This window comes from Oxyura jamaicensis, chromosome 20 (assembly GCF_011077185.1).
Source record: "Oxyura jamaicensis isolate SHBP4307 breed ruddy duck chromosome 20, BPBGC_Ojam_1.0, whole genome shotgun sequence".
Taxonomy (NCBI): Eukaryota; Metazoa; Chordata; class Aves; order Anseriformes; family Anatidae; genus Oxyura; species Oxyura jamaicensis.
In genome coordinates this window covers 2,205,798-2,233,203 of record NC_048912.1, presented here as the reverse complement: position 1 = coordinate 2,233,203, position 27,406 = coordinate 2,205,798, and positions in this window count along the sequence as shown.

The following is a 27,406-nucleotide window of genomic DNA, read 5'->3' as shown; positions in this document are numbered from 1 at the left end:
TGCAAACACCTTGGCTCTGCTGCATTGCTGCAGGCAGGGGTCGGGAGACCCTTCTCAGCCACCAACCTCATCCATTTTCACCTCCAAAATGCCAATCCTGCCCCACAAACACCTTGGAGAGCGAACAACTTGAAGTGCTTTTGGTTTCCTGCCACGTTAAACACCCCCTGCTCATCACCACCCTTGCAAGATGTAGGGTATGGGGTGTCTCTTCTTTCCCATGGAGAGCTTTCCTGCTCCTCTCTGCCTGAGCGATGCTGAGGCTTGTGCAAGGAGTCACTCAGAAATAACGCTATTAGGGAGAGATCGCTGCTCATAGCGAAAAGGCTGAGAGCCCGGGAAAAGCTCAGCCCAGCCATGGCACGGCTGCAGGCTGTAATGTGGGGTTGTCAAAAGAGCAGCTCAGTATTAAATCCTTTTGATGGTTCTCCTGCTGAGGGAAGAGATGATATCTCATCATTAATGGAGTTGAATTAATATAAATTAGCTGAACAGCTCCTCGCTGCTTCCGTTCAGGCAGAGAAAAGGGGTTTATTGGGGAGGCAAAAGCAACGATCCCTTTCACCTCACATTCACTCCACCATCCATAAAGATGCTGCTGACCTCGCAGTCTTCCCTCTCCTCCTCCCTCCCCTGGCAGGACCAAGGCGATGTAAAATAAAATGATTATGTGACATCCCAGGAACGTGGAGACTGTCCACGGCACGGACCCTGGGCAACCTTTACCCAAGTGACAGGTGACCTCTCTAAATCAGCCCTGGGGAGACAGAAGATTGCCAGGAGGGCTGCAGCATCGCTAGCTCCAGGACTCTACCTTCTGGGTAGTGCTGGATACCCCAGCTGGGCTCTGAGGGCTATTTCACCTCCTTCCCCACTGCATGGCTTCCTTCTCCTTTCTCCTGAGTGCTGAATTTCATCTGTCTCCAACTCCACCTCAACACAAAGGCAGGAACAGCACAGAGCAATGCTTGCAGCCTGTCCTGGATTAACAAACAAGTTTCCAGCCTGCACGGCTGGCATCGAGCCCCAGAGAAACTGCCTGCAAGAGAACTGCCAAACTCCTGAGAAACAAAGACTACAAAAATACCAGTGTGGAGTTTTGAAGGCAGGAAACGTTATTGCTTTACCAAACAGGTGCTAATTTTTTAAGCACAGACCTAAATCTTAGAGCATATTTCAGCTGTGTTTGAAGGGAGCAGAGTGTCTGTGCACTGGGTGAAATGGTTTCATATGCCAGAGCATATACCTGAATCATTTTTTAGAGCTCTACTAGGCAGACAGGACATGAGCTGTATATTATATCCTGCACTTTTAAAAGCTACATTAAAAGAACATCATTAAGGTTGCAGAGCCAAGCACTCAGCATCAGTGCCATGCCCAAGGCTGCCTGTCCAGGGCCATTTGAATCCCTCCTGCCTGTGAATCATTACACAACCTAACCGCATGCGTTCAGGTATCATCCCCATCTCCCCACGCTGGACACAGGATGGATGGCTTGTGCCCTCTTACAGAGCATTTTTTACCCTGTTATTGTCTTCTAGCCAAAGCCCTGGGCTGCAGTCTTGTAGCAACAAATTCCTGCAGGTACTGCGAGCTGGCACGTGCAGGGTATGAGAGCAAGGGGGTGCCATGGCTTGAAGAAGGAAAAGAGAGAGAAGAAAATTCAAATGAACTCATTTCTTGTTCCAAGACCTTTTTGCCCCTTTGCAGCTGCTTCTGATACAAAGGCAGAACCTTATCTCCCTGTTGCACGGATCCAGCACTACAATCAGCTGCCTTGTTGTAATGCGCAGAATGCACGGCATCTGAGGGCGGCCCACGCAGCACAGGCCCATTCCCTTCCCATTGCTGCCCAGCCTTTTTTCTCCCCCCTCTTCCTCCCTGAGCTCTGCTTTCAGCTCCCTGCTGGCCCTCAGCCCCCAAGGCCCTTTGGGAAGGGGAAGTTCTGCAGGGCTATAATCCATCCCAAAACACAGATGATCATCAAAGACACCGGCATCTGAGCTTGGCCTGTAGAGGCCCATGCTAGCAGCTCTGATGTCCAGGCCTGTGGTGCTATAAAGGGTCTCTAAGGCCCCTGTCATAATATCATAATCCCTTACAACTTTTAATGTGCTTATTATAGTCAAGTTTCCCATTGAGGCAGGAAACTGTTAGTTTAAAACAGAGGGGACAGCATTGTGATCCCCAGATTATCAAAACAGAGTCTGGGCCTACAAGTGCACTCTTCACCTCACAAGAAGGCAGACAGCTACTTTTTCCCTAAACTTTTCAATCTAACTAAACATGCAGGCCTGTGTTTTTGACTGCTACCTATAACATTGTACAAAAACTCAGAGAACTGCAGATGTTTTGTGTGAAACAGGAGGAAAACAGAGACTAGAAGAATGCAGGAATATTAACTGCCATTGCATTGCAGTTGTGTGCAAGGCCTTAGAAGAAAGATGCCAAGGGCCCTTGAGAACTTGTCTAGAGAGATGTGAGGAGGTTTGTTCCCTTAATCAGGCAAGAAAGGTGCTGAGAGGTAAGACAGATATTCAAGGCCTATCTGCCCAGGCAGGAAGAGATTTAGTTAAGATGAAGGGAAAAGCTGGCAAGAGAACAGTTGAGCATACACTGGACACTAATATATTCAGGTATGAAATGAAGAAGTGGCTTCCAGCCACTGAAAAAGGAATACCTTTGAGGACCCCTCAAACAACAATAGTGGAAGAGAGAAAAAAAAAGCTGCTTAAACCAGGGAGTTTCAATGCTTTGGAGAAGGGGATGGGCTGGGTAAGAATTGGAGCTTGTTCACCAGCCGGAGCCTGCCCAACCTCTGCTCTCTTTCCTATCCCTCAGGAGTACTTTCTACCCTTATTTTCCAGCCAGAATCTTGTACTTGTGGTATTCAGGCAGAACATCAGCCTCAGTGTGACCAACAGAGCAGCAAATCACAGCACAGGCTAGAAAATCCCACAATCTGCAAGCATGTGCTCCAGGAACACAGTGGGATTCAAGGTCTCCACACCTGCTAAAGTGGGAAGCTCTCATCAGGAGGTGGCTGGGCAGATTCCCCATCATCCTTGGCATGAGAGGTCTTCAGGGAATTAAACTGGAGATGGTCTCCCCCACGTCCAGCAGCTTACAGGTTGGTGATGCTAAGGCAAGAGGCAGGAGACACTCAGCTCCTCTATGGGAAGGGAGCATCTTCTTGAGTTCATGTATTGCAGGTAGTTGGATAAAGTCTTCAGTCTCTCTGCCAGAATCACACAGCCACCACAAATACCTTTCATGCCACACAAAATTCCTTTTGAATGCTCCAGATCTGGAGAGCTGGGGGAGACAGAGACAGAAGGAGACAATCATCGCTCCGACCCACTCCTCCGCACTGCAGAAGCAAGAATTTGCTCTCCAACTGGAATGTGGCCTGCTTAATAGGGCCACAGAAGCGAAGAGGCTGCATCTGTAATGTTTCTGTCAAAGCAAATGAGGTCATTAACAGACGAGTTCAGTGATGGAATTGTCTCTCGTAGTATTTATTATATGGTCCTTTTCCTGACACCTCCCACTGAGAGAATATTAAATATTTAATGCACACCAAGGCTTTGCTCATTTTTCATTCCCATTTCAGCATTTCAAGTCGGCTCCAATCTGCTGCTACCTACAAAGTTGACTGGACAATGGACTATAATGAATTAACTCTTTGGAAGCCACTGTAGCATTTACAGGACTGCCATCAGACTGGGTGCTTTATCATCTCTGCCTCACGCGTGTACTCTGGAATTCAATCCGCAATTCATTAAAACAAAGTAGGAGGAGGAGGGCAGGGGAGGAGAATTTAGGAAATAGGTTTCGGGAACCATAAATAAATAAATAATGAAGGGGGAGATGGAAATGTTTGCCTGTCAAGGTGACAGGGGTTTATTTACCCAGTATTTCTAGGGCTGCTCTCTCCAAAAATGAAAGTTGCTCCAGTTAAACATAACAGTCTCTAAAATCCCAAGCATCACATACAGAAAGAGTGGATGAAAATGGAGACTGTAGAGCTTATGTGAATACCACAGAAGCAGAGCTTTTCTGCACACAGTCCATTCTCCACTGCTTTGAGCACTGATCCTGGGGTAAAGTGGAAACAAGACCTTTGAGAAAGAGCCCACGGCCCTGGCCATTACCAATAAAAACAGGTCACTAAGAAGAGCAGAGCGGGATGCTGCACATGGTATGGTACTTGCTATGTCAACTGAACATCTGAACTTCCAGCTGTGACTTTGAAAATCTCTGTCAAAATGTTTGGTTGGATGTTGCTTCAAGAGGATAAGGTCCATTTACTAAGGACATGTTCCTCTATGAAGCATTCACTAGGTAGTTCTGGTTATCATAATATCTGGAACTGCTTCTCACCACCCCTTTGCCCAAAAAGGGGGAGTCTATGTAGAAAACTGTATGGCTGCAATGGAGGCTGCTGGAGATACGGTTACTGTGTGAAAGGGATCATCAAGGTGGCATCTGTTAGGACTTCAGTTGTCCCACCTCCTCCTTTCCCTACCAGAGGATGGCTTATACAAGCATTAATTTTCCAGGGCAATTATTCCTTTTACTGCTCCTCTTTCATCCTCCCATGTCATCGCAAGGTCTGCAGAAGCTATAATGCATGTGATCCCACAACCACGATGATCAGAGAAAGGCACAAAAATACAGTCATGCAGCTTTCAACCACAAGGCAGAAATTTCAGGAAATCTAATCCTCATACATTTTTGATCCAATGGCAAATTACTCCAGCTTTTAGACTTACAATCTCCCATTTGCTTATCTGGTTAACACTATTTGTCACTTCTACTGAGATACCAGGAAATCTGATTCCCACTCATGGCGCGAAAGCAACCTGTATGCACTTGACCTTTTTAATGTTTTGTAATTTGATTGGGTGGCTATTCCCATATTTCCTTGTCACCAGCCCTAGTAATCTGAGAGGCAGAAGTGGAAAAGACAGCCAGTAAAAATATAAGCAAACACAAGCGGGAATTAGTTGAGGCCTTGGCATTCCAAAGGTACTCAAAGCAGTATCCTCACAGAGAGCACGGTGTAATCATAGCTTGGCTTACTTGTATGGCCAGGGCTGCAGCAGTCTCCTAGTGTCACCCCATGGTCCTAATTCAAGACTCAAATCCTGCATTCAGATTGCAGCTCTTCACTGATGAGATTTTAAAAGTGTGATTTTTTTTTTCACTGTTGCTTTACCCAGAAAGCCACAATGTGGATACAGTTATATCAGTACAAAAGCAACTTACGCTGGGGATTGATCTCACAGGAATAGATACATTGCACAGTAGTACCAGCCTGCTAATTCAACAAACTGTGCAAATTACACAGGTGCCTTAGGTCTGATTTCTGACTGTTTTACCTCAAAACTGTAACTGCTTAAACGTCTTATAAGCTTGGATGTGAACAGGTATGTCAGTAAAGTCACTTTGAGGCTGCTCTTGTTCTGCATCACCGGGGCAGCTGTGCATGTTATCACCTGCACGAGTGCTAAATCCTCCCACAGAGATGTTTCACTTTTCCATGTAGCTTCTCCATCTATTGAATGGGAGCAGTGATGAAGGGAATGTGTAACTTGGTACAGAATGACAGGTTCCCAGAAGAACAAAATAAATTTAGAAACTTTATTTCCAGATTTTCTTGAAAAATGCATTCTGCTGCCCTCAAAATTCCCATTGTGTCTTTATGCTGAACAAACCTCAGTGACCCACAATTAACATTCTTTTAATTCCTGTAGCAGGAATCCCAGTGAAATGCTAGGCGTTTTCTGTAAGCCCCTGTGGCACAGAGACGTTCCTCCCATTCCGGACCTGGGTGCTTGTGTCACTGGCACCAGTTGTTCAGTCTGTACTGCATGGCCCAGAAGCAGAAGCCCCAGTTGTTTTTGCTTCCTTTCAACAAGCCAATCCCTACAGATTGATTCCAGCCCAGTGCAGAGAACTTGTGAATTTGCCCGCGGTAGCTGCAGCAGTTGGCGTTTTCAAATATTCATCTTTTCAAAGGTTGGCTTTTTCTCCCCCAGCCCCCCAGCCCCTCAGCAGGGTGCTTTGCTCTTCCCTGTGCTCAGATAGCCTGCCACAAATACTCAGTTTTCTCTTAAACTATCTCCTTTTCACTCCAGTGACTGTATACAGAGAGACAACAACAACACAGACCCATCCCAAAGTAGTGTACATGATGGCAGCCGTTCGGTTTATTTATTTATGTGGATTTGACCATTTCGTCCTCCAGTCATTAATAAAGTGCTGTGGATTTGAATGCGCACAACAGAAAATGGCTCCTGTGGGGTGGCTGCCTGGCATCACAGCTGCAGAGCCCTGGGCCCGCCAGCTCCGCTCCTCCTTGGTCACATCCAGGAGAAACTTTTCAAACCACAGAGATTTGAATATTTGATAAGTAAAAAGGAGAAAATAACTATTGTTCTTTGCTCCATTTCACTGCCAAATTTAAAGTGGTGCCAAGTTTAAAGTTGCCGGTTGATAAGAGATCAGGCACCAAACTTATGAAGAACAGGAGGAAATATCCTTTGGCATTAAGGTTAAAACATTAATTTGCCAGTGTCATTGCCATTCAAAACTAGGGCTGAAATTCAGGTCACCATCAATCCTCATCTCTGTGACGTGATTTGCATCTTTTCTGATACAATGGTACAAAAATTCAAGTGTTTGGGGTGCAGAATCATCCAAGAGAAACGACCAACAAGTGTTTAGTTGTGTTTTTATAAAGTACCTAGCAAAATGGGGCCTCCAACCATGGACTTAATGATGCTGAAGCATGTAATTTTAATAAATGGTGTATAATTGAGTCAGTATTCCATAAGGCTTATATCCAGCGGCACTTCTGCTCAGCACAGAGCATTGCATGCAAACATTTCAGTTAAGCCTTCTCTTATAACCCTCACATTCCAGTTCTGGTGATCTTGATCACTCTTAAATCCCATTTTAGGATCCTATCACCCAAATGACCTTTCAAGGGGTTACAGATACCCTGCATTTTGCAACATCAGATCCTTTCTCTGTTCTCTGCCAATAATTACCTCTTCCAGTGACAAAACTTCCCAACCCATTTTGAAGCGATCTTTGCTGTCACTGGAAGCATTGCATGTATCCCAGGGAATGCCATCTTAAAGAATTCTTGGAAACATTAGGAAATAGCCTGACTTGGGACCCAAGACTTTACATGCTTGCAGTGTCTCATGCTCATATTTTATTTTCCCGAAGCCAAAGGTAATGCTTATAATTTCCTTGCACAAGTATAATAATAAGAATAATAATAAAAACTGTTTGCTTTCAAGTGCTAATTTGCAATAGTCTAAAATTCAGGGGCTATTTAACAGCTTCAAGGATCTGTCAGGGCAGATGGAAAGGAGAAGATGTAGAGACATGACGGTAGGAAAGGTCAGCTAACACCAAGACCAGAGTGTAGTTTGGGCTCTAAACAAAGGACATTTCCCAGGACAAGAAAGATAAATGGCTAGGAAATATTCATCAGCTTTGCCATTATAGTGATATTTCTCTTTATGTGATAGCATGCTCAAGGGCTGGAGTGAATGGAGAAATGTTTGGAGATGGGCATATCCCGTGGTTCAAAACCCAACATACTGAGATGAGTCTTCACTAGTGACTAAGTTTGGATGTCGATGTGTTCCATAGCTGTTGGTGACAAGTGACTATACACGTAATTACTAAAAGGAAAAGCTCCTCATGGACCAAGAACTCTGCTAATTCTGCACACACAAAACAGTCATCTAATGGTGAAAACAATAGGCCGCAAGAGTGAAAAGCAACTGGACACCCAAATCCCTCAGACAGTCAAAGGATGTTGAACAGTTTCAAAACTCCCAGTCTGGATGGCTCTTGACCAGCTATTATCTCTAAATTGTAGCTGCCAGTGAAGGGCAGGGAAGTGACCAGGTCTCATTCAAATCAGCAGCATGTCATTTTTCTTCTTTTCCCCCAACCCTTTTTTTCCTTTTCTTTCCTCTCTGGCTCTTGAGCACTGATGCTAGAATTTCAAGCAACATCAACCCTGATGTAACTCCGCTTGATTTACTGGCAGCTGGAAGCTATTCTTTGCCAGCCATCATGCCAAATGGTGGGTGCTGTGAAGGTCTTGTTCTTGCCTAGACAAATTTCAAGTTAAAATAAAGGTAATAGAGGCTACTAGTCACGGGAACAAGTCATGAGGGAGGAAGAACCTGGAACCTCCTCTTGAATTTAAATAGTAGGGATACCACACACATTTTTCATGATCTGGATTATAGCAAATAACAGCACATTGGAGCTGAGAAAACTCCCCTTCATCAGGATGGGGAGATTAATGTTAAGTAGGCAGACAGATTTCTTGGGCATCATGACCCCCAATGGAGCATAGTGGCAGTTCCATGATGGTGGTAGGATTGTGGCTATTGCAGATCTGCCAAAGGCCCAGGGAGCAGAGACATCACAGCTACAGAATGAGTCCTCTGTTCCCTAGAAATTCCCTCAAAATGAAGGTGAAGAAAGAGGCTAGTGGCCAAAGGAAGACTGTCTTATTTGGTCACTCCAAATTTTTATTGCAAATTCCAAAAAGCCAACATCAGTCTGTTCAGGGCCAGGCAAAGAGTTTCAGTTCAGCTTAGAATATTTGAAAGTGAAAGGATGTTTTGAACTATCAAGTTAGTTTGAGCTGAAAAATCTAAGTGTCTGTTTTGCAAACTTTGAAAAGAAACATTGAATGGTTAACATTCCTTTTTTTTTTTTTTTTTGATCCAAACAGTTGATTCAAAACTGAAGCTTGTTCATCAAAAGTTCCTGGAGCTTGGAATGACCCAAATACTAAAGTTTGCACTTAGAGGTGAGAAATAATGCCCTTACGTAAAGACGAGAAGTTTCCCAAATACGGTGGTTTGTTTGCTACCTTGCAACTTACTTTCACAGGTAACCTTGCTCACAGACAGCCCTTCTCAGTTCAGGGCTCATGTAGCCATATTCAAGTGTGTTTTGGCAGTCTCAGCACTGAAGTAATATGGATTTGTTACTAATATTTCTGTTTGGTTCTATATAAACCCTAAAAAGCACTGTTTATGCAGGACTTTCATTTTTATTGGGTGCCTGCAACAGGGATATTTAACAAGCAGGGACCCTGATTTTCAGTCCTCTTTGAAAAAAATCAGTTTTATCCCCACTAAAGCAGTTGCAGTTGGAAGTTGGCTGCTCGTTCTATTTAATCTGGACAATATCAGGACACGAGAGAGATCTGCAGCTGGTGTAAGTGGTCACAGCTCCAGTCCAGGCCTCAGCTGGTGTTATACTGGCCAAGGATCTGCTTCTGCTTCTATTCTCTGTTTTCTCATCATCTGAAAGCATTGCATGGAAAGGTGGCAAAGTTCAGGACTTATCACATGCAATAGAGCACTGTAAATTTATTTGTTCGTGCTTAGGAGTCCTTCCACTGACTTCAGGGCTGTGGCTCAAACCTTTGATCAGCTGTATCTTTCAGCAAAGTGGGACCAGTGCATAGGTGGGGAAGGCGGCAGCTCCCGTGCCCTCAGCCCCATGGAGCCACTTTGACCTTGCTTGAGTCAGGCCTCCGTTTCCATGGCTGTAAAAGAGTGATAAGACTATTTACTGCAAGGTGCTTGAATATGGAAAATGCCAAGGATCATCCTGACTAATGACCAGGTGATGTCAGAGGGGAAGGAGTTGCATATAATAAAGCGTATTTTTTTTCATGTGGGTTAACTTGGGTTGCAAACCACAAGCTTGCAATTTACCCAGAACTTTAGTTTGTGATTTTATGTGCATGAAAGAGCACGGTAAATCACGGTGTGCTATAGAGCAACCATTGCTTTGGTGAAATGGAGAAAAATACCAGGTTATCACAGAAGTGGAAGGAAGCTGCCCAGAGGGATCTGAACACCTAACTCTCTTTGGTTCCCTCTAGAGTCAGGTGGAAAGAGAGAATTTCCCAGTGACCTAGAGATGAAGCTTTGGGCAACCAGGTATCCCACTCAGCCTGGCTCTGCAAATAGAGGGTGGATATGAAAGGAAGGGGTGTAAGGAGGATAACAGGACTGCATGCCATCAGCTCTGCTGGAGCCCTGACCCAAGGTACCTCCACGTTTTGGAAATATCCTGTCCAAATCTCAGTAAGGAGAGCACAGATGTTGCTGAAGCAATCAGAAGGAAGCACAGCATTAAGGGCTGGAAATAAAGACAGATCTTCAGCAACAAATGAAAGAGAGGGCTGCAGGGACCTGAGTTTTAACATTTCCTTAGCAGTTCTCCTTTCTGCTAAGCCCTTTCAGTAATTCCAATGACTTGCAGCAACATTTGTAGTTTCAGGCAATTCTGTTGCAAAGCCATGCGCTCTCTCCTGATGATAACACACTTGGTCAACAGGCTGCTACAGAGCAAAGCTCAGCCAGATGGCCCTGGTCTTGCCATCTCTACCGATGAGTCTCTCCTCCTAAAGGAACGGATGTCACTGAGATAACTCGCTGGACAGCAGCACACAGATACCAGCATTGTACAAAAGTCCTCCAGGTCTCCAAGAAAAATGCCTAAATCTGTGCTGCAGAAACCTGTGGTACCAGTAGCCAGCCTTTTATTTTATTTTATTTTATTTTATTTTATTTTATTTTATTTTATTTTATTTTATTATTTTTTTTAATTGTGGTGTACAGATCTGAGTGGTTGGGTTTCGGTTTTGGGGTTGCTTCTTTTCTTTTTTCACAACAGCCTCAGCAACCATTTCTATAGCCACGATATCTGGGGACTCTGGAAAATGATCGCCAGCAAAGACAAGGATCTGATTTTGTCCAGAAAGGGCCTTGCTTCCCCTCTCTGCTCATACAGCACCTACCGTGTTGCCTTGATCCGACCAGGCTTGTAATCATTCCAGTAATATGCAGTAAAGGTGCCATTTTTTCACCATAGGTTAAACACATCAGTGCTGTTGACCTGGCCAAATTGCAGCCTGCAGTTACTATATTCTGTTAAAAGAGACCTCTGAAAGCAGACTCGGAGTTCTCTTTGCAGTGATTACGTGCTGATTTCCCTGTTCATAAACCAGTGAATACTGCTGGACCTGCGCTGCAGTAAAGGGCAGGAATGAGAAGAGAGATCCTTCAGTTTGTAGGTCCCTTGGAAGGTAATATTTTCAAAAGTAACCTCTTCAGTTAATCTCTCTCCTAAGAACTTGCACAGGGTTTGATATGCTGTGGAAGTTACCAGGAAGGAAGGAAGGAAGAAGGAAGGAAGGAAGGAAGGAAGGAAGGAGCAGGCAGTTTGCCTTTCATGAGCTGCAGGTCAGTAGTTCTCTTTGCTCACTATCCTGACAATGACACCAACAAAAGAGATCTGCAGAAAACACTGTTTCCATCCCACACAGACACTACAAGAGGTTTTGCCATATCCTGAAGTGATACCCCTAGGGGTGCTGAGAAACGTGGCACGGCCTCCACCTTTCCTGGGAGGCCTATGCATCATTTCAAGATATGGGACAGAAATGCCAGAAATGCCAGCATTTCACGCAAGATTTATACCCAGCTGAAAGCCCAGCAAAACAAAACTAGTCTTCTACCAGCTGGTCCCAGCTCCTGTTACAGCTCACAGCCCGAGTGCTATAGTTTCAGACGAGTTTGCTGTGGTAGCTCACACAGAGGCTGCTGAGGGTTTCTGGACCAAACCCCATGCAGTTTGTGCCAGCAGTTTCCTGGTGATGGCTGTGCATCTGCACCCCAAAGTGCCCAGAGGCAGCAGATACTCTGATAAGGAAGAAGTTTTGTACTAGAAAGACTTAGTTTCTTCTGGGTTTTGCTGACTGGGATCTCCAACTGAGGCTCCTCTCAAGCCTGAAGCATTTCTAAGACCCTTTATAAATGCTTCGGAGGGAAGAGTCCAGGTGAGCAGACTCCCCCCCGCTGCAGCACTGCTCCGTCTCCCCAGCCAGAGCCACTTCCTTGCATTCCCAAAACTTGTCAGAGGGAGCATGGGAGCAGCACTTTGTCAAACCTTGCTGGAAATCAGCTAAACCCTCTGAATATACTGGAAGAGAGGAGCAGACAATCCCAGAGCATGAGCCCATAGCAGTAAGGATGATAGGAAGAAGTAGTATCTTCTGTTAGTCTACAGATGTTATCGGAGAAAGCTTGCAGGAGCACAACTGTTGCTTTTGTGCATGAAGCAGAAAACGTGAGGCTTTGGGCTATGAAGTCAAACCCTATCATTAGGGCAGGATTGGGCCACTGAGCACCCTGTCATTCAGGCTGTTCTCACAAACACCCTGTGGTTTCCTGGCTTGCCTCGGGGGATCCCTTTAACTAAGGGAACCATTTTGTTTTGCAGATGGAGAAGGGAATCAAATAGTTGAACCCTTAGTCAACGTGTAAACACAACTGGCAGACTTTGATGATTTGTTAGCTTGGACTGGAGCCACGAGACCTGGGGATTGCAGTCCAAGTTCCTAGAGCTCTGACGTCTGACACACAGAGCAGCAGATCAAAGTCAGGACGAGTGAAACTCATTATCGGTTGGAGAGGCAGCCAGAAGGATTTCCAGGTGGAATCTTCTGAAAATATCTCCTGCCCATTTCAAATCTGGCAATGCTGGCTGAACCTGGGTCACCTACTTAATAAAAATTCCATGTTCAGCCTGTGGAAATGCTTCCAGCACAATTAGATCAATTTCCTCTAAGTAGCAATAAATGTGTTTTCCTTTAAAAGGCCAACACAAGCACATTATCACAGCCTATAATCCCCATTCTCTCTATTAGCTCAAAGTACATCCTAAAGGCCAAGGGTCGCAGCTAAAGACTAATCAGTCTCATTAGCCTGTCTAATTTATCTTAACTAGGGGGACACAAACACACTAAAACTGTTAGTGAGACTTTTTGATCAGGATATGGGAGTCATTCATCAGGGGCCTTCAGCTTCCAGAGACAGCATGCAGAGGAATGACCCAGGGACAAAGCCACTCTCCGAGGATGCTCTGCACCAGGATGGACCCACGCAGGATGGGGCAGAGCCCTCCAGAGGCTCCTGCTGTCCCCCAGAGGCCATCCCAGTAGCCTTGGGGGTGGATAGGGCAGGGAGAGCATCTCCGTCTTGTTCTCACCCACACACTGACCTGCAGCTCAGCATCCTCCTCGCTCAAGCTCCCTTTAGGCACTGTGGGGCTGCCTGGTGCCAGTGCGGCTGGTTAAAGTTTAACCCTTCCCCAGCTACTTTCTCCTGAGGGCTCTGCCAAACCTCCACAGTGGTTTGGGGACATAAGCAACCCCCCCTTCGCCCACATGCATCATTCTCGTGTCAGCTCCTGGCACTCAGCATCTTCCCACTCTCCCAGGAAAAAAAAAAAAAAAAAAGCCTGCTTCATGGTGCTGCTTTTGCATCAGCAGCCCTGCTCCTCAATGCCTCAATGTCGGTGGGCAATGCCAATCCCCTCACTAACATTGCTTAGTTATCGTTCTGGTGCCAGGTTTTGGTAGCACAAGGCAATGAAGCAAAGCCTGAGGCTAGCTGCTAGCCCCAAGGCTCCACCCTACATTTCCATGCTGAAGGCTCCAGGCTGGGAGGAATTTCATAGTGTGTGCTGCCAGCATGGCTTTGCTAGATATTAAAAGACAAGGAAATTTTCTGCTAAGAAAAGAAGGATTTTCACTAGAAGGAGGCTGGCCAAGCTCTAAATCAAAGTCACCTCTTGAGACTCCTGGGAAAAAGGAAAAGGTTAGTCCTGAGATCCCTTTTTCTACCTTGAAAACATGTGGCTCCAGAGCAGCTGCATTTCCAGTGACAAGCAGACACAGACAGGACAGCATTCCTACTACAGACCCCTTCCCTCGCGCACAGCCCTTCCATCTGCACCATGGTCTCCTCATCCTGCCCTCTGTGACACTGCGGTGTCAGAGAGCCTCGGGACGCAGCGCTGCAGAGCTGGGCTGTTTAAAGTCAACCCGAGTCCAGCCACCTTGGAGCTGCTGCCAAGGACAGCAGCCACCCCAGGAACACGCCATGGGCACCTTTCTTCCTCCCTCTCCACCGGCTGCCTGCTGTGCCTGCGTCAGAGGCAGAGGCTGGAGTTCAGGAGGCAGCCCAAGCGCTTGTGGCCTGGGGTTCCACCTGAGGGGCAAAGTTTGAGGCGGATGGCATGGCACAAACAGGTTAAACGTCAACGCTGCAACTCTGGCAAGAGGGTCTATGAGGTTTCACAGCAGTTCGTGTTATCCTGCCTATTTTTAAGTCAACCACTTTGACTTTCTCACTTCCGATATGCCTGAATAATATTTAGGGGGAAATTATTCATTATCTTTGCTGTGCCTGTTAATGACAGGCATTGTGCACTCATGCCATGCTGCCCACTTAGGCTAATGTGGGCAGAAGGGAGGGGAAGGTGGTGAAGAGGTGGTGGAGATCCTCAGCACAGCTCAGATGCCCCTGAGCTCTAGTTTGCTCTTTGTGTAGTCCTCTTGGTGAACTATTGTGGGTGAAAAGAAAAAAAAAAATACAAAAAAAATAATAATAAAAATAAAAATAAAAATAAAAACAGGCAGGGCCACATGCCTCCACTTCCATGGCAATGCGACTGATTGCAAACACAGGGACGAGAGTTCCCCATTCAGATAACTGGCTGGACGACCCTTGCAGATTTGTCTGGGGAGAACCTGTGGCAACCATAATTCCTGTGTGGGGAAGTTAAGCAGGTACTTTTTATACAGAAAAGTCCAGAAGTTGAAACATTTGAAATCACGTCTGCATTTAAGTTCCTAACATGGACTTTTTAAGCAGCCATAAACAACCCATAACAAGTGGCACGTCCCCTCCACCATGGAAAAGCACATCCCCTCTCTCTGATGTCAGATGCTTACGGTAGCTACATGCAGCTTTAAAGGTGGTGAGAATCACTCCTGTCCATCCCAGTCCATCAGAGCAACCCAGCACATCCTTACTTTCAATCACAAGCTTACACCTGGCTGAAGCTAAGCACAAATAAACAATTTTGAGTGGCTGCTTCAATCTGTTTTTCAAATGTGTTATGGACATTGTGTCTGCTTTTCTTTTCTTTCAATTTTTGCTTTTCTTAAGACTGTTGTGTAAAACTGCCCACAAGTTTTTGACAGGATTTGGTTCAAGCTTACTCATGTGGCCAAGCTGCGGGCAGGATGACAGTTCACTACCATAGCTTGCCCGGGCTGGGCACCGCATCGAGGCTGGTAGGCCAAACTTCTTCTGTAATGCAGGGAGGAGGTGGGTGCTTCCAAAGGACGATTCACCCTTTCTGTCTAGAGCAAGCGTCTCAGGGCAGATGAATCAGTTTTTTGGAGATCCTGCCTTTTTCCCAGGACAGTCGAGGAAGTCTAGACTGTAAACTTGGATTAGTCACTTAACTTCTAGGCAGCTGTAGTGAAGCAAAAATCTTTGCACCCTGGACACTTCACAGGCCATAGCGTTAGGTGAGCTGAATCCAGGTCTCACTCCCAAAACTGCATGAGCTTTCCTGGGCAGAGAGTTATCACTGAGCTGTTTCTGAGAGCAAGGGTGGGAAATGCCCACTCTTGTTCCCCAGCCCTGGTCACAGCAATCTCCCGCATCATCAAAGAGGACACAGGTATGGAGTTGGAGGAGCAGAAGTATACTGCCAGGTCTTGCTTCCCCCGCATGCTGACACTTGCAGGGCAAGATTCCCCACTGAAGATCCTGCCCATTGATTCTCGGACATATTTATTTCAGCATTAATCAGAAGGCTGGGTAGAAGCATTCGTAATGTCCTGGCAATAAGGAGGAAGGCAAGATGTGGAGGAGATGAAGGGGAGGGAGAGAAATTCATTTGTTGAGATGATGGAGTGACTCCTTCAAAGGAAAAATTAGTAATGATTAAAACAATGCTTGAGACTGTCCATTTAAATCTTAAAGGTGCATTATCCCAACCAAAGGGGCCCAGCGCTCAGCACCTCTTCTTGCTTATTACCATCTAGCTTTCCATTTTCATATAACCTTGAAATGCAAGAATGTCAATGTATGCAGAAGGATTCTCTTTTTTCTGATCAGTAGAGTGATGTCTAGCATGGATCATCCATCTAGGTGCCATCCCACGCCATCTCCATTTTAGAGGACTGAGAAGAGGCTCTGCGTCCACCCAGTATGTCCAGTGGTCAGAGGTAAATTTACTGAGCACAGCAAACCAAAAAGATGTTCCCCTTCCTTTCATGTTGCATCTGACTCAGTAGTTGGGAACGTGCAAAAATCTCAACTCCTTCAGTGAATGAAGAGGTTTTATAGCCCGTAATTCCCACGGCAGCAGCTGATGACTTTATCCTGCCTCCTCCTCCTCACTGCACCCATGCTGCCCATCCTAAAGCATTGCTTTCGCTGGAGGTCACCCTGTCTGGTTATTTTGCAGTACAGATAAGCTCTCTTTGCATCATTTCCAGGGGAAAAAAAAGAAAAGAAAAGAAGACTCTCTTTTGGAAATCTGCAGCATCCCTCTTACACACTGCCTTCCCCTGTCACGAAAGCATAGCAGACAGACTCCTTCCATTCCAGATCTTGTATCCAACAAGCTTTTGCTGACTACATAACCTTCACTAACCTGAAATTCCTGAGTAGTCCCAAGAGCTCAATGCATCTTGGAATAAAATTTTTGTAATGTCATTTAAGGGTATTCCTAATCCAGAATTATTGAGGAGGCCTGGGTCATGGGAATTGAGTTTGACACTTGACAAATACTTGGCTTTGTGTAAATGGACAGGCCACAGAAATAACTGCCTTTGGATGTCACATGAAGAGAAATTAATTCTTTATTAACTTCCGCAATGATAATCTAATAAACTCATTTGGTCTACTAGTTTCAGCACTTAAAGCGCTCAGTCAATTGGATGCAAATAGATTTCTTCTTCCCTTCTGGAAAGGTGCATCTGTGGCGTGCAAAGGGACACTGGCACAAAAAGCCAGGTCGGGCATTTTGGGATATGGTGGACAGGGTCAGATCCTGCCATAGTGTGAGAGAGGCAGAGCAGAAAGACAAAAGCAGGGGCAGAAAATAATCTATTTAAAATATGATATTTTAAATTAAATACTCGTATTTTAAACAAATTTGCTTTGACTTGAATTCAGATCCCTTTCTTTCATAATCAGGTATTTTAAAGTAATGTACAAGGAACCAGTGTGTTAGCCGTTTCCTTTTAGAATTACAGCACAAGACATTAGTCCCAGCCATATTAGGACTCTGTTGGATTCTGTACAAATACTAAGAAAGCTAGAGTTCCTTTCCCAACATTTTTGTGGCCAATGCTAAATTTAAAAGAGGGATTAAATGGGATTATGTGGACCAAGCAAGCATCTAATTCTCAGAGGCAAGTTTGTCCAACAAGAAAAAAGAGCTGTAATATGTGACCTAAGTGTCAAATCAGAACCAGCCGGTGCCACTTAGAGGTTGGATTTCAAATGTCAAGCCACAAGCTGCTCTAGACTGTTCAGGAACCATGCTCAAAATAAACAAACAAATTAAAAGGCTACACAACACAGGGCAAAACGCGACCTCACTCTGCTAATGTCAGAGGATGGACCTTGCAAGGCAGCAAGCAGCGATGCTGCTGGTCTGCCTGGCGTACTTTGTGCTGCATTTCTGTATGTCTGCGTTCTGCTGACAGAGAAGAGAGTCGAGCATGATCAAGGCTACTGCTTTGTCCATCAAATAAACTGTGATCTTTCTTCATTCGGGTGCAAATTATAATGATTTTTTTTGATTTCTCTTGGTATTCTTCAGTCTCCGTTGCAGCACCGCTGCTTGCCTGTGCCTGCGCAGCATTTCTTGGAAAGCCAAGGCCGGGCACGCCTGTGCCAGCAGCATTTCTTACCTTGCCTTTTGTTGCAGCAGCACATCAGAAATGTTTCATTTGCAAGGCCAAATACTTATTATTATTATTGGCTAAGCAAGTTGCTCTGTAACAGCACGAAAAATAGTGAAGTTTATGTGTCAGTTCCATGTAAATATACAAGTTACACAGACATACACTTGGTTGGTGGCAATTATCCTGTGGAAGAAATGCAGACAACAGAGCATGTTTTTTCTAGATTGTCCTAAGTGTCTGCATCCTCTCTGCTGCTCTCCCAGAGGGGCCGTGGGCTGTAGGACTGCTACCTGCCCACCTTGCCCTGCTCTCTGCTGTGGAGCTCCCAGGGAGGTCAGGGTCCATCACCAGAGGCATTCACCTCCCTGGGTTCTTGCACAGCTGAAGGCAAAACAGATTCAGGGTTCCAGCTCTGAATCAGCCTCAGCAATACTAACACCAGCTTTGCTTCATGAACACTTTCAAGACTAAGTAGCTGGCTGCTTTTCTTTTGGAATATCCTTCACTGGCAGTCTGATGCTCTGTAGAACATGAGACTTGCTGCCTGCATCACTTTATAAGTGGGATTTTTTAATTTTTCGAAAAAAAAAAAAAAAAAAAAAAAAAAAAAGTATTTTATCTGTCTGTGTTAGTGCATGGTACAGTGGGGAAGATTCCCAGCAGCATCTGCCCTCACTCCAGGATGCAGCCGTGTGTGCCAGTCTCTAGGTTTGTCCCTCACTTAATTTCTCAGCACTGAACTGGATTGATAGGTGAGTATCAAACAGGCTCACAGAATCACAGATCCATCTGGGAGAGGTCACCAATGGTCGTGCCATCCTGTTCTCCATGCAACACCCGTGTTATTCTCAGCAGAGTTATGCCTGGTCCAGCACTGACACCACATTTGTTCATGCTCAGGAGCAAGGCACCACAGCCCACAGGCTGGGTTTCCATTTCTCTGACACCATGGGCTCGATCAGCACCCAGAGGACAGAGACTGTGGCTGCTCTCTGGGTGGGAAAGGAGCGTCTTCAACTTCCTCCACCTTGCTGCAGCCCTAGCCAAGGTCCCCACCTCTGCCATGGGAAGCGGCTGGCATTTGTAGCCGCGTCCTCCCGAAGCTGTGCATAGCAGCAACGACAAGGTGCACGGCACCCCTCAGGCTCACAGTACATTTTCAGATTTCTCACCGGCAGCGGCTGAAGGGGAGGGACACCTCGGGTGTGAGGTGAATCTGTTTCTCCTGCTCCTAGACCTGCTGTTATCATGTTCTGCCACCGAGATATTCTTAATAACACAGGAGCATGGGTGTTGGATCCTGAGGTCCTCAAAGACCGTAATTATCATACTGGCAGGCTCGGGGGTTGTTTGGGTTTTTATTTTGGGGTTGGGGAGGGTTTTCCTCTTCAAGAAGGAGCAGAACAGTCATGTTTCCCCCAGCTGTAGAGTTTGCCACTCGTTTCTGCTGGATGGACACCTGGGTTCAGGGACCATATGCTGCTTTTTCCAAAGCTGATGCCAGAAGCACCTCTCCAGCTGAGGAGCGTGTGGGTGTCTTGACACAGGCTGCGGTGGTGAAGAGCCAGAACGTGGCAGAAGCACACCAGCAGCAGCTGCAGCGGCGTGTTTGTCAGCCAGACCAATTACGAACCAAAACTGCCGCATGGGATGCTGGCTGCAAGATGCTTTCCAGTTCAAGAGGCATCAGCCTGTCCCACTGCCTCCCCAGTCTCTGGGCTGTGTGATAAACTTGCTTTGTTGCTGGGACACCCTTGTTTTCACGAAGAGGAAGGAGAATCAGAAAAGCATTAAAATCAAGAGCAAAAATCTCTTGCATTAGAAAAATAAACTGCTTCCTCCCAACTTGGAGAACAGTTATCAGGAAGAAAGACGTACATTCATTACCGAGTCTTGTTTGCAAATAAATTTTAAGCAAATGTTGGTAATAATGGGACACAATGGAAAATGATAGTCCTGTACTGTTTTCATATTGGATTAGTTCAGATCTACCAGCACCACCTGCGTAATTTCACCTTTCTCCTCCTGATACCTCCTGTAAATTTCAGGGCCACCTCCCTACATCTATATTTGGGTATAATTTGAGTGTAATTTGATACATAATTAGGGTAGAATAGAAGACTGAGTATTTAACTAGCCATATATCTCTCTCTAATTTAAATAATTCTTAATATATCTAACTAGTTTGCCTCATACTGCACTGATGTGTATTGAACTGGGGATAATGAAATAAGGAATGTGAGGGGGAAAAATGTTATTTCGGAGTCGGAAGATCACCAATTAATGACATGAAAAGCTTGGTGGGAATATCTGTACGCTTAATGCCCCTTCTGCTTTGAATATAATGCGGTCATAGTCTCTGGCATGAGGGCTCTCGGAACAGTCCTCAGAGCAACTTCTATTTCTGTGACGCTGTGTGAATGTGATCAAATGTTCCACAGCTTTCAGACAGGACTAAACACACAGAGGATAAGAGAGACAAATTTGACCCTCGGCTAATTTCAGCAATGTCTTAGGTGCTGCATTTAAGAGAGGAACAGATTGTCTTCTGCCGTTGTATCTTCTCTTTCTCTCTCTTGTCTCTAGAGACAAGCCAGATCACTGGCTCAAAAAAGAAGCCTAAATTTGAGATGGTTAAAGTTAGGTGAGAACAACTCCTTGGTGTGTGACTGTCCGTCCCTGATGATTCGATGTACTGTCACAGTCAGGGAACTGCTGAGCTGTCAAACAGGAGTTGGCTGGGGTTTTATTCTGGTGAAACAGCACTGCTGGATTTCATCCTGCAACGTGGGAAATGCTCTACACATTCCTCTCCTTAACAATACCAATTGTCCCGCTCACGCTGGAATAGGGGCAGGTGCTGACAGATATCACCGAACCACATCCATGGGGAGGAGGCAGGCCAGGAGTCAGATGTGGCTACACGTCTGAGATTTCAAAATGTCATTCTATCTTCCTTGAAGGAGAGGGTAACATGGAAAGCTCTGAAGTTTTTGAAGGGTAAAATAAAGTTTAATTTTGATATGTATTTGAAGTTTAATTCTAGTATTGTTTGCTTGCTTTTACACAATGTAAAATATAGCCATTGAAGTGGTATAATGCTTAGCATACAACATGTAAAATATTGAAAATGCATGTAGCTTAATGGTTATTGGAAGAACATTGGCTATGGAAGTTTTACCACTGAAAATTTAAAAGGAATCCATTCTGTGGAGTGGAATGCTTTGATTTATACAGACCATTAATTTCAGTAGAAAATTATTTTTTCAGGAAATCTTCAATCTACTTGAATATATCAAAAGCAGAGCAGGACAGGAGCCCCAGCCCAAACTCCCACCTGATGTGAGTGGGACAGAATGAATGCTTAACCCCACAAAAGAATAGCTCAGCTGAATAAAGTTTGGGTATTTTTTCTGTGTTTTGGGATTGTTTGTTTGTTTGTTTGTTTCTGCAATGCAATCCCTTCTCTTTCTTCCCAGCAATTTCTAGGGATGCCAACAGGACCTCTTACACATGGGGCTGTGCTTCTTCCTGCACACAAGCCCCACTGCTGTGCTCCCTGCTTCCACCACCACCTACCCAACCGTGCACATCCCAAAATGCCAGGTCACCCCCTGGCTAGCAGCACCGCTCCACAATGCTGCTTCTTTCTGGAGTAGCTGAAGGGAGCAGTGAAATTTTCAATGCTACCCTGCAGCACCCCAGGGGCTGCAGCTCGCAGCCTTGCTCCCATCCCAACCCCAAACCCCATCACCGCGGGACAGGCTGCCCAACCTCGCTCGCACGCTTCCTCCCCCTCCTTGTCAGGGTTCCTTTCTGTGCAGAACAGATGGGCACAAGCTGTTTGGGAACCGCCACCCTGCCCTCCCCCAGGCCCTGTGGAAGATGCATCACCGGAGCAGGGAGCCATCCCTCCCCACCCTTTGAGAGGAGCAGGTAAAAGTTTAACCAGGCTGTCTTTCAGCGGTGGAGGCAGAGCCGCCTTTCATAGCGGTGATAAATTGCTCCTGTCAAAACTACATGAATGCTCATATTGAAAAGCTCTTCTTTCTTTCTTTTTAACTTGCCCCCTCTCTCCAGTCACACGGTGTCTCTCGGTTGTTAGCCAACATTTAATGCCCACTTAGTCAAAGGGCACTTCCACTCCTTCTCGGCTCCCTGCCCCGTCCCCTGGGGCTGCTGGGGCTGAGTTGTCACAGAAATACTGATGAGAAATAAAATAAAAAATACGGGCTGAGGAATAAACCCTTTAATGTTTTTAGGGTTTTTTATTTCATTTTGGTTCTCCTTCAGTAGTCCCTCACCAAAGCAGTTGTAGGATGGGGAGGTGGACAGAAAGATATCTTCTAAGGAAGTTTCCAGCTGTCTGCAAGTTACTAGTTAATAGATTAGTTATTTTTGCAATATTTTCCAATGGTAGTAATGAATGCATAACACAAAACAATCCAGCACAGCTCGTTTCCAGTAGATGTCCAGCACCAAGGCCAAAGCACGCTGGAAGTGTCCCAGAGAGGACAGCATGCCCAGCTCTTTATACTGTCCAAGACCATCAGAAGTGAAGCAGGAACAACACACTCCTGATAAAGGTGTGTGTGCAGGTCCTTGCTCCTGTAGACCCTCAAACCTCCCGGAGGGCCTTTGCACCACTTCAGCTCACCCAGTTCCAGCCCTGCAGCTCTGCTGCCGTCGTCTCCTCTCCCCTCCGCATACCACTTCATATCAGCCAAGTTGCACCCCAGTTATTAACTCCTTTTGACTGACTTCTTAAGTTAATTATAATTTCATAGTGCAATATCAAGCATGATTAAAACAATTAGTTTTTCCCCCCCTTGCAATGCCTCCCTTCCCCTTCTTCTCCTCCCTCCTTTTCCTGCCTCCTTTCACCCTGGAAGTTTTTAGGTACGCTTCTGCATCACTGCAACAAATTGCATTGTAGGACCTGAAATTATTGCCCTCTTAAATGCATTAAACTGTTCATAAAGCAATTTGCAATGCCGGTTACCAAACTACAGTGAGCCTCCCAGCCTGACACCTCCCTGGTGCAGAAGGATTCTTGGCAGCCATACGCTGCTGCAATGCTCTCGCTCACGGTAGTCAATGCCTGAAACTTAGGAGAAATCAATGCAATTATAGATATGAAGGTCCAATTACTGTGAAATGTGATCAGTCTTTATCTCTGAGTCCCTTCAAGAAAATCAGGGAGGCCTTTTCTTCTTTCCCTTGTGAAGAGAGCAGCAATGCGATACAAAAGCATCTTTTAACAGAAGAAGGAAGCAAAGGGACGCCTGTCATACAGCAGGCTGGTTCTGATGGTGTTCCCAATACTGACTTCCCCCTAGCACTGGTGAAATTATTCCTGATTTACACCTCTGTGCATCCATTGTGCCTGGTGAGCCCAGTCCCTACTGACACAGTTGTGGGGTTCCTGGACCAGCACTGTGTGTTCGCCTCCTCCCTCAGACTCGTGGCACAATTTTGCTCATTTGGGAGTTTCCCCAAGGAACTATCACTTCCCTGGCGGGTGTAGGCTGGCTTGGACACCCCCAAAGAACAGGGGTGAAGATGGTTTGCCGTCACCATGTAGGCAATATGGGCAGGTTCTGCCCAGTGACAGAATTCATGCTGCAATAAGGTGATTTGACCAGGGCATTGGCTGCTGCGCACGGGAGGTCAAGATGGACCCTGTCTCTCTTTGCTTTACCTTTATCCAGCATAGCAGGATCCTGGCCAGGGCCAGGACATGGCTTTATTATACAAGTAGAAATAAATAACCATCTGCATTAATAAAGTATGCAACCCTTTACCTCTGCTAATTAGGAAGCAAATAAATTAGAGAGGAAAAAAAAAAAAAAAAAAAAAAAAAAAAAAAAGAAGAAGAAGATATATATCTTATATATTAGCTAATCATTTAATTACTGGAACTATATTAAGAAATACATGTATATATAAAGTATAAAATATGCTCCAGATTAACAAAATATCGTGGTTTATTTCTAGAACTGCAGAACATGAGTTTGCTTGCTCCCACAGCCAAGTGTGAAGAAGATAGCACAAGCCTCACAGCACCTTGCTCAGGGATCCCAAAGCGCCCAGCAAGCATTGACAAACAGAGCTGCCCGTCCCCATCAGTGAGCAGCACCAGGCAAAGGGGAGCCCAGGAGCCCTGGTCTCCCATCTTGCCTGCGCTGCTCTGGTTTGATCCCCGCTCCTCGTCTGGGCAGCACCCATCCACCTCCCCAGGCCTCCTGCCAAAAGCTGCAGGAGCCAGGTGGTCACCAAGCTGAGGTCTGGGGACAGCAGGTAACAAGACAAGCTTCCCCCCAACACGCTTGGGTGTTCGACCCCCACCTGTCATGGGGTATTTTCTTTTCTCATCCCACCACATGAATTACAGTAAGTAATTTGCTTATCTGAGGAAACAAAAATTCTGTTACTGTGCAGACTGGTTTTGTGATGCTGAATGAGTGTTGCCTGTTAGGGGTGTAAATTTAGAGTTAATCCTGCTTTTTGGTAGTGTGCACTTTCTCTGTAGTTGTTTATTCCACATTTTGCGTCTGCCCCAGGATGGATCGAGCTGTTTAACCCTTGACTGCAAAGTCAGAAGAATGACTCACTTGGAAGCTAAAATGTAAATAAATGTATGCATTGCTAAATAAATCAAACCCTAATACATTAAATCATGGCTGATAAATGTCCTGATTAAATTCACACATAAATAAAGGGGGCAAAATATCAGAGAGTGGGCTTGAAAGCAGTAATTTCAGGGTGTAATTCAACACAGCACATGTAATGGTAACTAAATTGTTTAATTCCTTGATTTTGCTGTACTAAATGCAGTGAATTTTTCCCACTACAGTTGTGAAGCGAACACTAGGTATTATCACAAACACTACAAGAAGATGAAATATGGGTGATTTATCGATTGATAAAAAAAAAACTTTTCTTAATTACATTGACTAGAAAACACTCCAAACCTGTTAAACTTTTCAATACAGCACAGAAAAGTGAGGAGCTGGTAAATGAACTGTCTCTTTGCAATATTCCTCCTGTAACTGCGTTTGCCTGAGCTCATAGACAGAAAAAAAAGTTCGTCTCCTGCACAGGTACGTTCCCCTCTGGCACTAAATTACCAAGCACTACCCCCAATTACAGTCTCTAAAACCATTAGCAGTTAAGAGAAAATAATCCCTGCAATTTGTGAAGCAATAAGTGTTATGTACGACCGAGGAATATGCAAAAAGGAGCGCAGCCACGCTGTGCCGGGGAGCCCAGGCTCAGCTCAGGACTGCCACCTCCCTGCTTCTCGCATCATGCAGAACCGCTTGAAGCAATTCTGTACATATAGATGTTCTCTTTTCTTGTGTCTTGTACTTACCAAGCTATCTCAGGGCGGCAAGTCTGTCTGCAAGGACTTGCATGCTTGCACATGTCATTTTTTTGGCTCCCCTGAGGGAAAAGGTGTTGTTTGCCTCCCACGTTGGATTGAGCCCTCTGAACCCAGTGTTTTCACATTCTCCATCACCCTGCTGCGTGTGAATTGTGTACCAACTAAGCAGTCCTTTAGATCACCTTCCTGGATCAATTTTTCCCTCCAGGTGCTGTTTGAAATGCAAATGAAATACTTTTTTATTTTATTTATTTATTTATTTATTTATTTCCTACCAATTATGTCCTTTCCTCACGTACCTGCCTGCAATTGTTATTTCTGGGGGACCTTACCAAACAAGCTGCAGGTTTCTAAAACAGCCCCTTTTCACAGTGGAGGAACCCAGAACAAAAATGTGTAGCCCTCAGACGTTTGGCTGAAGAGCTCTCTTGTTTTTCTGGGTTTTTATCTGTGCCCAACAGTGCAGGTGGGGCTTCCCTGTGTTTCCTAACCTGCCCCCTTTGCTTCCACAGTGCAGGCCAGCTCCCCCCTGCTCAAGGAGATGTCCTCCTCCAGAAGGTTGCCAGATCAATTAGGTCTTCCATCACTTACCAGGAAGACTTGGCCTTCTTGGACTGGTTATTTAGCTCTCCTGCTTGTCACCTTGGGATCCTCCAAATAACCATTCTGCTTCAGCGTGTTCCCCTCTGGCGCATTCTCCCAGCAGTGCTGCTCCTTCATAATTCATTTCTGCATTTTAGGGGTGCTTTCCTTCCCGATCTCACAGTGCCCCCTTAGACTTCAAGAGGCAAGGACTAAAACTGAAAAAAAAAAAAAAAAAAAAAAACAGATCCAGGGTCCTACAACTCAACCCAGATCAATTGTGAGATCATGCCACTGACATAACGGCTGGAGTGAAAATAGGAGGAGCTGTAGTGCCCTGAAAATTGCAAGAGGAATAATTTACCAGACACATTGATGAGCCAGGGTTTGGGCATGCACTTTAATTTTATTGGAGTGGGATTTGAAGTGTGTGTTCTGGTACAATCCTAAATCAAAATGCATTCCTAAAGGAAGGCCTAAACAACTTATGCTTATAGATAACCACTTCCCCTCTCTGTCCTTGTACCAGCAAGGTGTGATCAAGGCAGCTTCCTAATTTATGAACGAGCTGTTGGGACTAAATCCCAAATGACACTGGGGGATGGCATAAGAGCATTGTCAAGCTTCCACATCCCAAATCTTGCCTTTCCAAATAAGCATATAAGAGAGAACTTCCTTTTGGAGATCTGTTTCATCTGCTGCTACCAACACATGAACAAAAGATGATTCTTGAGCAGAGCAATTAAAATAGCATAGAAATGGATTTCTTTTCCACCAGCGCAGTTACCTGGAAAACTTTTCATTCCCTATTGAGGTTATCTAGCTAAAATAATAGCCTGTGCAATGCTTCTGTCTCCCATCTGAAGCCAGAGTCACCCAGACCCTCCCTGAAGCTGGAAATGAAGTTTCCCTCCCTCCTTAGCCTCTAAACTTTGATCACAATCCCAGCAGATGCAAAATATTTGCAGTAAGAGGTGCCAGTGCCGTCAGCTCACCACAGCAGCTCCCAGTCAAAATGTTTGCATGCACACTTCAGAGTATCATTTATCTTGAGGGATGTCAACTCTAAAAATGTTAGCGCATGTCACTGTCAAAGCAAATGCCAGAAATTAGCTTTCTTTCATCTGAAAGAAGAATAATTAACTTTGCAACTGTTTCCAAAAGTGCTAATTAATGGGTTTCACCAACTTGATTTGTCAGGATACATCTTGATTGGAACAACAGCTTGTTCTTCCCCTTGAGGATTATGGCTCTTCTTTTGGACTCTTTTCCTCATCCGCCAATTTATTGTGAGTTGAGAAAAATGGATGTCATTTACAACACAAAAATAAACACGCAAAAAAGGGAAAGCCCCAGAGACATGTTAATATTTATTAATTATTTGTGTACGCTTCTCTATTAAAAATAATGTAAGAACACAGCGTTCCACATTAACAGACTAATCTTTAAGCAATACAGGATTTTGTTGGCTGTTTAGCTTCCTGAATAACCAGGACAAGTCTTCACTTGAGATGCCTGCGTGTGGGGGTGCTCAGACTGGACCAGTGGGTGGGGGCTGACCTCCCTCTCTTGCCTTCATGATTACC